Here is an 11482-nt window from a genome sequence, read left to right on the forward strand (position 1 = left end):
GTGGGTTGCCATGCCCTCCTCCAGGAGATCTTTCTGACTCAGGAATCAAACCTGTGTCTCTTACGTCTCCTGCATGGACAGGCAGATTCTTTACCACTAGCACCACTTACCATATATAAAACAGACTGCAAGTGGGAATCTGCTGTGTGACACAAGGACCTCAACCCAGTGCTCTGTGACAAACTAGAGGGGTGGGATGGGGTGGGAAATAGGAAAGGGTTTAAGGAGGGAGGGGATTATATATACCTGTGGCTGATTCATGTTAATGTATGGCAGAGGCCAACACAATATTGTAAAGCAATTACCCTCCAATTAAAAAATAGAGGGGAAAAAAGAATCAAAAATAAAAAAGAAAAGGGGATTAAGAGAGCTGTGTTCTCTATGCTCCAGCTGGGGCCAGATACCCACAGCCCTTCCATGATGGCCGTGAGAGCAGAATTTGGCTAGGATTTTATGGGCATGATAGAATTTCTTTGCATTCTAGGTTTGGTGCCAATGAGCCAGCAGAGACATAAGAACAGGAAGTGGAACTCAGAGTGGCAAGTCCTAGGAACCTGCCCTGAGTAGCCTTCAGCCCAGCAAGACTACACCTAAACAAGCACCTCCTTGGTACACTGTGCATGTTGTGGTGCTGTTATAGTTGTCTTTGGGATGTGGTCCCCTCTTCTGCACAGACAGGCCAATTGAATAAAGTGAATGACTTAATACAATGCTGCTGCTGCTGCTAAGTCGCTTCAGTCATGTCCAACTCTGTGCGACCCCATAGACGGCAGCCCTCCAGGCTCCCCCATCCCTGGGATTCTCCAGGCAAGAATACTGGAGTGGGTTGCCATTTCCTTCTCCAATGCATGAAAGTGAAAAGAGAAAGTGAAGTCGCTCAGTCGTGTCCGACTCTTTGTGACCCATGGACTGCAGCCTACCAGGTTCCTCCGTCCATGGGATTTTCCAGGCAAGAGTACTGGAGTGGGGTGCCATTGCCTTCTCCTAGCCTGGTGCTTTTACAGTAGTACATAAACCAGCAGTAGCAATACACATCATGTGGAAAACAGTTTCTTTGTAAATTTTAAGAACACTTTTCTCCATGTTCTTTCATCATTTGACATAATGCAATAATGAAAACAGACGACAGACTAAAAGCACATTAGCTGCTGCAAAAACTTTATTATTAAATAGAAATCATTCCACAGGCAATTCCTTCCTCCTATAGACAATGTCTAAGTCCTGAGAACACACCCAGTTATATAATGTCCCTCTCCACAAAACCATTCAGGACCAAAGTTTCCTTCTTGATGTAGAACTGTCCAGGTAGCTACATCCCTGTGGGTGTGACTGGGTCTTCTGCATTTGGTGCAGTCTTTCTAGGTGATGAAGCCCAGAGAAGGTGCAGGAATCGACTCTGGGATTGTAGAGGCCACCAGGAATTGGCCCACCCAGTACACAGAGACAGGCCTTTCCCAGTGACGGCAGTGTGGGTGCCTTTTCCCTTATCCCACTCCAGGCCAGGACCGAGACTGTGAAGTCTGATCCTTAATCCCTTCAGATGGTTCTTGCAATGAATGAACTGGGTTAAAAGCCCCCTTTTATGTTCTCTCTTTTTAATTTTACATCTTTAATTATCTTTGGCTGCACTGGGTCTTTGTAGCTGTGCATGAGCTTACTCTAGTTGTAGGGAGGGGAGGCTATTCTCTAGTCACGGTGTGAGGGCTTCTCACTGAGGTGGCTTCTCCTGCTGTGGAGCAAAGACTCTAGAGCACAGGCTCAGTAGGTGTGGCACAGTGGCTGAGCTGCCCTGAGACACGGGGGATCTTCCCAGAGGAGGGATCAAACCATTGCCCCTGAGTTGCAAGGTGGATTCTTAACCACTGGCCCACCAGGGAAGCCCTCTGTTCTCTTTGTAAAGTGGGGACAAAGAATATTGCCTACTGTATCAGTAAACAAAGGACGCTGTGACAATGAAGCCAGCAGCCCCTACAGCCACCGCCAACTGCACCCTGAGGAGGTTCAGGGTGGAGGAAGCAGGTGGGATGCAGGCCCCGGAGAGCTGAGATGCATATCAAAGGAGTGATTTCAGTGGGCCCAGATGCTAGCATCTTCTCCTACAAAGAAAAGCACTAAATTCCTTGGGCTATCTGGTTCCTTTCAATTAACAGTTATCTTTTGATGCTCCGACTACCTGGTTTCTGCCGCAAAAATTCCTATATATCTTGGCTACTCTCTTACATCTTCAAAGCAATCCCTCAGAAATATCTGAAGGGCTATCTTCTGGGGCTTGAGTCCTCAGAAAACCCCCTGAATAAAATATAATTTTCAACTTTTAGTTCAGACAAAAGAGCTGTCTTCCTCTGAGCCTTGAGAAGAACTTGGTGTGCATGTGTCAAGTTGCTTCAGTGGTGTCAGACTCTGTGACCCCATGGACTGTGACCTGCCAGCCTCCTCTGTCCATGGGTTTCTCCAGGCATGAATACTGGAGTGGATTGCCATGCCCTCCTCCAGAGGATCTTCCTGATCCAAGGATCAAACCCAAGTCTCTTTTGTCTCCTGCCTTGGCAGGCGGGTTCTTTACCACTAGTGCCACCTGGGAAGCCCCAGGTGAGGAAGAACTTGGAGATCCCACTCTGTGCTCAGGCCTCTCTCTCTCTCTCTCCATCGTAGGAGACAGAGCTCTCCCTCCCCGAAAAGACACTTGCGCTGCAGTTGAGTCCTGCTACTCCCCTTGCCAAGTGCAACTCCTTGTACTTGGGGTCTCAGGTGCCTTAGCATGGGGGCATCCTGCCCAGGCAAGCAGTTCCCCGAACAGTAGGCAAGCACCTCCACATATCCCTCAGTACAGCACAACTGAAAGCACAAAACTGTAAAATCTAACCAGCAAGTGAGGTTCTCACTCATGGACATGTGATTCACCAGTCCCCTTCTGCAGCCCAGACCACTGTGTTCCAGCTGCCTTCTTATCTACCCCAGTGTCTCCAAGGTGCCCAAACACCTCTGCAGAAGTCCCAAAACCTGTTCCTTCCTCTGGGGCCCTGTGACCATTCAGGTACACACAACCAGGAGCACCTCTGATGACTCCCTCTGACTCTGCAGACCCTCACCTAAGCAGAGCCTCCCTGACCTGACTGCAGTCACCTCTCAGCTGGCAGGACTCTGCAGTGGCTTTCTAGAACCTCCTAGCTGCTCCCCATCATCTAATCACGGCGATCTTTCCAACATGCACATGATGCCCTGGACTCAGGCTTAAAACCTTCCTCAGGCATTGAGGCACCCAGATCTGTAGCAGCAGCTAGAGTCTCCCCCTACCCCATGATTCCTGATGATCTCAGATCTCACTTAACCCCAAGAGTGTCATGGCTTCTCAGAGAACAAGAATGGTATCAGCATTTGCTTTTCATCAGTGCCATAAATATTTAGAGACTTATATTCCTAAATCACCCCAACATTATACCTGATTTGAACAATGGCACTCAAGCATTTGTAAACTAAATCTACAATAAGAGGTAGTTTTTGTGCAATCCTTTACAATTTGGCTCAGATGGTAAAGAATCTGCATGCAATGCGGGAGACCTGGGTTCAACCCCTGAGTTGAGAAGATACCCTGGAGAAGGGCATGGCAACCCACTCCAGTATTCTTGCCTGGAGAATCCCCACGAACAGAGGAGCCTGGTGGCTATACTCCATAGGATCACAAAGCGACTAAACACAGAGTTACAGTTTACCTAGAGCTCTCATCTGACTAGTGTTTACGTGGGTTAAGTCAGCAGTGAGAGCAGATGTCATCCCACAGTTCAGGCAGAACATTTCCTCCGTATCCCCACGGCCCTCCTGGGCTGGGGACGCCCTTTGTCTTGGGAACTTGCCTCCCAATGAGCCATTATATCCAGAAAATAACTTGTTGTGGTGTCAAGCCCGAGTGCTCATACCAGCTATTCAGTCTTAGACTTCGCACATTTTCCCTGAGAGGAATTTTCCTTGCTCCTAAAAGCAACAATTTAGCACAGGCTTATTAAAACCCCATCTGCTCCCTAGAACAGGTTAGCTCCTCATCTCCTCTCTCCCAACTAACCTGAGATTTAATCCTTAAAGGCAATTATGTGAGAGGGCTTCCCTGATGGCTCAGATGGTAAAGAATCTGCCTGCAATCTGGGAAACCTGGGTTCGACCCCTGATTTAAGAAGATCCCCTGGAGGAGGGCATGGCAAACCACTCCAGCATTCTTGCCTGGAGAATCCCCATGGACAGACAGCCTGGCGGCTACAGTCCATGGGTTCACATGGAATCAGATACATCTGAGTGACCAAGCACAGCACAGCACAAGTATCCCCTAGACATATTCAATCTCCCAGGCCCTCCAAGCCCAGGCAGGCCTTGCCCCGGGGCCTGGACAGCAGACCTCATGCTCACCCCCTAGCTCACCTCATGCACACCTCGGGGATGGCATTTCCTAGATGATTTAGGTTACAGGGCACTGCCTTGTAAACACAAGGATATAGAAGCCGCCCACCCTGCTCACAGCCTCCTGTTGGCTCTTCCTCAAAATCACTGCAGGTTGTAGAGTTATCACATTCCTTAAATCAGCGCTCAAACATTTTCCTTGGGTAGCTTCACAGCTAGCCAGGCCAGTGTGGTAGGAGCTCCAGATACCTACCCTGTCAAACCCAAGCACATCCACACCCAGGGATGCCTGTGCTTAACATCCATTCTTTGGAAAGACTGGGCAACCTTAAATTCATTTACTCCACTGTGTGTGGTCAGAGTGCAGAGAAGCAGCTCTGAGGGATTTAATGTTTTCACCCTGGCGCATTCCATTCCACAAAAACGCCTGACTAGTGTTCACGTGGATTAAGTCATTCCTCAGTTCAGGCAGAACATTTGCTGCCTGAACTGTTCCAAATTCTCTTCCTCCGTGTGCCCACGGCCCTCCCGGGCTGGGGACGACGCCCTTTGTCTTGGGAACTTGCCTCCCAATGAGCCATTATATCCAGAAAATAACTTGTGGTGTCAAGCCCGAGTGCTCACACCAGCTATTCAGTCTTAGACTTTGCACATTTCCCCTGAGAGGAATTTTCCTTGCTCCTAAAAGCAACCATTCAGCACAGGCTTATTAAAACCCCGCCTGCTCCCTAGAACAGGTTAGTTCCTCATCTCCTCTCTCCCAACTAACCTGAAGACTTGATCTTCTTCCAGGAGCAAGTTTACAGTTGAAGATGAGAGCGCTGAATGACGATGGAGGTAGTCCCGGGAGGCAGGCGAGCTCCCAGCTGCTCCACGGTCCTCCTGCCGGCCTGGCCACACCCACAGACGTCACGACGGGCATCCCCTCCGCCCCCAACCACTCCACCCCATTGCTGCTCCCACCCCTGCTGCCTTACCCTAGCAGCTGCAAGAGACAGTCAAAAAATGAAGACAATATGTAAAATAGATAGCCATTGAGAATTTGCTGTATAACTCAAGGAACTCAAACCCAGGCTGTGTAACAAACCTGGAGGGGTGGGATGGAGTGGGAGGTGAGAGGGAGGTTCAAGAGGGTGCGGACATAATGTATACCTATGACTGATTCAAGCTGATGTTTGGCAGAAACCAACACAATTCTGTAAAGCAATTATCCTTAGATTAAAAAAATAAATTAAAAAAAAATTTTAATGAAAAAGAAATGAAGAAAAGATGCTCCTGGTCAGAGACCAGAGCTCACTCTCTTTTTTAATTGGAGTATAGCTGCTTTACAATGTTTTGTTAGTTTCTGCTGTACAGCAAAATGAATCAGCTATATATGTATATATCCTATCTTTGGGGGATTTCCTTCCTATTTAGGTCACCAAAGAGCACTGAGTAGATTTCCCTGTGCTGTACAGCAGGTTCTCATTAGTTATCTATTTTATACATTATATATATATATATATATATATTTCTCAACCCCAAGCTCCCAATTCATCCTACCCACCCACTCACTTCCCCCTTGGTATCCAGATGTTTGTTCTCTACATCTTTGTCTCTATTTCTGCTTTGCAGATCATCTTTACCATACAATATTTGATTTTTCTCTTTCTGCTTACTTCATTCTGTATGACAGTCTCAAGTAATATTTCACAGTATATTTCTACCACATCTTCTATTGATGGACATTCCATGTCCTGGCTATTGTAAATAGTGCTGTGATGAACATTGGGGTACAGGTATCTTTTTGAATTATGCTTTTCTCTGGGTATATGCCCAGTAGTGGGATTGCTGAGTCATATGGTAGTTCCATTTTTAGTTTTTTAAGGAAACTCCATACCGTTCTCCATTGTGGCTGTACCGATTTACATTTCCACCAACAGTGTAAGAGGGTTCCATTTCTTCAAACCCTCCCAGCATTTATTCTTTGTAAATTTTATATAATCATGGCCATTCTGACTGGTATGAAGTGATACCTCATTGTAGTTTTGATTTGCATTTCTCTAATGAGTGATGTTGAGCATTTTTTAATGTACTTGTTGGCCATCTATATGTTTGTATTTCTGTATTTCTTCTTTGGAGAAATGTCTGTTTAGGTCTTCCACTCATTTTTTGACTGGGTTGTTTGTTTTTCTGATGAGCTGCATGGACTTTTTGTATATTTTGCAATTTAATTCTTTGTCAATTGCTTTGTTTGCAAATATTTCTCCCATTCTGACAGTTGTCTTTTTGCTTTGTGGCCTTTTTCCTTTGCTGTGCAAACGGTTTTAAGCTTAATTAGGTCCCATTTGTTTCTTTTGTTTTTATTTTCATTACTCTAGGATGTGGGTCAAAAAAGATCTTGCTGAAATTTATGTGAAAGAGTGTTCTGCCTATGGTTTCCTCTAAGAGTTTTGAAAATACAAAGCACTTTACGAATTTACATGTCATCCTTGCTCAGGGGCCATGCTAATCTTCTCTGCATGGTTCCAATTTTGGTATGTGCCACAATGAGTGCCAGGGGCAGAGCCCTCTCTGAACACTAGGTGCAGCCAGCACTTACTGTGCCCCATGCAGCTCTGCTTGATAGAAAGTAGCCAAGTACTGATACTTGTAACAGTTTTTTCCCTATGAACAAGAATTGGGAAAATGTGAAATTAGTAAATATTCTGCCTACTTTTTTCTGTTCTGCTCTTTAAGAGTTCTCTACTACAGCTGATAAACCTGATCAGCATTCATCTTATTTCCTTATGCTTTCCTGCCTCCAGCCTAGGGCTGTGAAGGTTACACTTGTGGAAAGCACTGTATCATACAACATACACACACACACAAACAACACACAGACACACCCACATACAGATGCACACTTGGACACACATGGACACATAAACACATAAGGAAATACAAACGGACACACCGAGACAGGTAAACTATTCACAGAGACACAAACATACACACACATATCACAGACATTACACACACAGAGATGCAGAAGCACACCCAAAAATATAAACAGGCACACAGAGAGACACATAAATAACTACACGCAGCCCAACACACAGACATATGTATAGGCACAAACACACAGGCGCACACACACACAGACACACAGGCTTGCTGTGGACTGGGAAGCCCCACTGGGGCTTTAATCTACTGGGCACTGCAGGAAGTCCAAAGCTCTTCGCTCACCTACAGTGTAAGAGGCAGAACTCAAAAAGTTATCCTTATGAGAGTGTCCTCTCCAAGCCTCTCTGAGAGAACTATGAAGCCCTCTAGGTGTTCGAAGGTACACACTTATAACACGTATGCTGTAGAATCGATGCTTTTGAACTGTGGTGTTGAAGAAGAGTCCCTTGGACTGCAAGGAGATCCAACCAGTCCATCCTAAAGGAGATCAGTCCTGGGTGTTCATTGGAAGGACTGAGGTTGAAGCTGAAACTCCAATACTTTGGCCACCTGATGCAAAGAGCTGACTCCTTTGAAAAGACCCTGATTCTGGGAAAGATTGAGGGCAGGAGGAGAAGGGGACGACACAGGATGAGGTGGTTGGATGGCATCACCGACTCAGTGGACATGAGTTTGATTAAACTCTGGGAGTTGGTGATGGACAGGGAGGCCTGGCGTGCTGCAGTCCATGGGGTTGCAAAGAGTCAGACACGACTGAGTCACTGAACTGAACTGAACTGTACAAAGCAGGGTGTGGTGGGGGCTGCCCAGGAGCAAGGACCAGGGGTGCAAGGTCGCCAGGCCTCCCAGAGCACAGTGGGCACTGCCACAGAGCAGTTCCAGTGCTGGCACACCAGCTAGAGACCCCAGCGTCCCCAAGAGAAGGCCGAGTGCCACATTAGTAGTTGTCTGTATTCAGACTGCCACTCGCAGCCAGTGTGGACACAGCAACAACCCTATTCACGTGGAGTGGAGGCCACCTTGGCCAAGTCTTCCTCCAGCACTTTGAGAACTCTGATACATGGGAAAGTGGTAAGGGGGCCCCAGAGCATGAATGTGTAGGCATCTGGGGCAGACAGAAGGTTCCAGGCTGCCCTGCCCTTACTGAATGCCCTCCATACAGTGGGAGGCTGACTGTGAGTGCCAACGTGACCAGAGAAGGGTCACAACGCACCAGCAGGGCAATCGTGGCTACCACATGGCTCTCCATGCCTCATGCCCATGTCCCTAGCATCTACGTGCTGACCCCAAGCCTGTCTAGTCTCTGTCTCTTGAGTAGCTGCTAAACGTTTGTAGTGAAATCACTCCTATTCCTGCTCCAGGGGGTGAACTTGCATGGCCTAAATTATGGAAGAAATCTCACCCTTGCAAGGAACTGGCAAACCCACATGGTAGTGAAGGCCCCTCAGAGCAGGGGAGTCTCCAAGGCCATGTACCACGTTGGACCAAACCATGAGCTATCTCAGATCCTGATTTATTGCCAGCCCTCCCTCTTGGTTGCTGAAACCAGGTCCAGATCGGGGTTCCCTTCTTGGCAGCTGGGAACAAGAATTGGATACAGAAGCATCACTAGAAACCTGTAGTGTAATTCATATGGCCCTGCTTTCCTGTGAAAGGGGACTGGATTTCTTCAGCCAGAGTGGTTGGGGACAGTTCAGGAAATACATGGTGATTTTACCAAGATATCACCATAAAGTCACACTTTTCTTGGATGGCTCAGGAAATTCCAAAATAGGAGGTCTCTAAGTTTTCTCAGCAAAGAGCAGCATTGGAATCTGACACAAAGGCCAACAGTGTGTATTTTGAAGTACATGGTACTGTGTACCCTGGAACAATATGAGTTTGAACTGTGTAGGTCCATTTACACATGGATTTTCAGCTGTGCATCCCGAGCTCCCATGTTGATCAAGGGCCAACCATACTTGAATGTACATGCAAATTTCAGCATTTCTGCAATAAAATCCTTTTGCTTATATTATATACAGTGGTGGGTTTGTGTGAATGTGTGCTTACGCATATTTTATGTATTTGTGGGTGATCCTGTGAAGACGCCCCTGACCTCAGATCCTCAATTGACAGGTATAACTCAGAGTGATCCCCTGCCCTGCCCTTCAGCCACGTCTTCAGTGGAAACCTGACTGTGGCTTCCCTTTATGAACTCCACCCTTTATGAAGACCACTGGCTCTTCAGGCTTCTGTGGACCCCGGCCTTTGTCTGCTCTGACCACAAAGCCCCTGTGTTCTGCTCACCCACTGGTGCCCACAGATGGTCAGATCAGCCAAACCTGCATATTGATCGTTTATAGGTATGGGAAAGGAAGGGATACTGGGGCAGATGGCCAGAGCAGTTTCCTTCTACCACTTGGCCCACCTCAGAAAGTAGACAAATCAAACACAAACTCAGACATGTCTTTATCTATTGCTGTAACAAACCACCCCAAGTTTGGTGACAAAAATAGTGACCATCTATCATGCTCCCAGATTCTTTTGGTCAGAATGGAATTCAAAAAGGCACCATGGAGATAGCTCATCTATATACCAAGACAGTCAGGGTGACACAAAGGTGGGAAGTAACTTGAGTCTGGAGGCTGGAAGCATCTGGAGGTGCACTAACTTACCTCTGGTGTGGGTCTACTGCCATCGCCACGTGGCCTGTTCCTTAATGCTTGGACTGCCTCACAGCATGGTGGCTGGGACCCAAGAGTCAGGAAATGGAAGCGAGGTCCATGAGGCCTGACCCAAGATAGGCAGGTGCCACCTCTGCCATATTCCATTTAGCGAGCAGTCACAGAGGCCAGGTCCAGGGGAAGGACACAGCTCCCAGCTCTTGATGGAAGAAATGTCAAAACCATTATAGCCAAGTTTTAAATTGCATAAATGGCTCTCTCGCCAAGGATAGCCTAACTGAACAATGAAGGCTTAATGCAAGCAATTGGAGGAATTCTGTACTAAATTCTGCAGTTTAAAGGCATTTAGTAGGGAGGAGACAAAATGGCAGAGTAGAAGGACATGAATTCATCCCTTCTTACAGAAACCAACATCTATTAACATATCTACTAAATCACAACTAACTACTGAATAACCACTGACAAAAAACACAAACAGATGGAAAGACAGACCATGTTCTTGGATTGCAAGAATCAATAGTGTGACAATGACTGTACTACAACAGGCAATCTGCAGATTCAATGAGATTGCTATCAACTTACCAATGGAATTTTTCACAGAACTAGAACAAAAAAATTTTTAATTTGTATAGAAACACAAAAGACCCCAAACAGACTAAGCAATCTTGAGAGAGAAATATAGAGCTGGAGGAATCAGGCTCCTGACTTCAGGTTATACTACAAAGCTACAGTCATCAAAACAGAAATATAGATTAATGGCACAGGATAGAAAGACCAGAAATAAAAACACATATCTATGATCAATTAATCTACAACAAATAAGGCAGGGTTACAGTGGAGAAAAGACAGTATCTTCAATAAATGGTACTGAGAAAGCTGGACAGATATATGTAAATGAATGAAATTAGAACACTCCCTAACACCATACAGAAAAATAAACTCAAAATGGATTAAAGACCTAAGTGTAAGACCAGATACTATAAAACTCTTAGAGGAAAATAAAGGCAGAACACTCTTTGACATAAATCACAGCAATATCTTTTTCAATCTGTCTCCTAGAGTAATGGAAATGAAAGCAAATAAATAAATGGGATCAAATTAAACTTAACATCTTTTGCTCACTAAAGGAACCCATAAACAAAATGCACATCTCAATCCACAGAATGGAAGAAAATATTTGCAAATGATGTGACCAACAAGGGATTAATCTCCAAAATATACAAACAGCTCATAGAGCTATTTGCTCAATATAAAAAAGAAAATTGACTTAATCAAAAACATGGGTAGATGACCTAAATAGACATTTCTCCAAAGGAAGACATACAGATAGCCAAAAGTTACATGAAATGATGCTCAATATTGCTAATTATTCAAGAAATGCAAATTATAACTACAATAAGATATCACCTCACACCAGTCAGAACGGCCATCATCAAGAAAATCCACAAACAATAAATGCTAGAGAGGGTGTGGAGAGAAGTTAACTCACTTGCACTTCTGGTGGG

The 11482-nt window shown here is 45.7% G+C and overlaps 1 protein-coding gene and 1 non-coding gene across 4 annotated transcripts in view; both read right to left on the reverse strand.

Moving 5' to 3' along the window:
* The window catches only part of OCA2 (OCA2 melanosomal transmembrane protein), a 285968-nt gene extending 280528 nt beyond the window's left edge, over window positions 1–5440 (reverse strand). The window contains exon 1 of one of the 3 annotated variants that reach the window (XM_027554353.1): window positions 5156–5438. The gene's annotated coding sequence lies outside the window, so the exon portion shown is untranslated. Of the gene's footprint in view, window positions 1–5155 lie in introns of all 3 variants that reach the window. The other 2 variants (XM_027554352.1, XM_027554354.1) reach the window with 2 other exon arrangements.
* Window positions 5441–6820: 1380 nt separating this feature from the next.
* LOC113882036 lies at window positions 6821–6929 on the reverse strand. The gene has a single exon (XR_003508262.1). It is a non-coding gene; the product is annotated as a U6 spliceosomal RNA (small nuclear RNA).
* Window positions 6930–11482: the final 4553 nt, after the last annotated feature.

This window comes from Bos indicus x Bos taurus, chromosome 2 (assembly GCF_003369695.1).
Source record: "Bos indicus x Bos taurus breed Angus x Brahman F1 hybrid chromosome 2, Bos_hybrid_MaternalHap_v2.0, whole genome shotgun sequence".
NCBI lineage: Eukaryota > Metazoa > Chordata > Mammalia > Artiodactyla > Bovidae > Bos > Bos indicus x Bos taurus.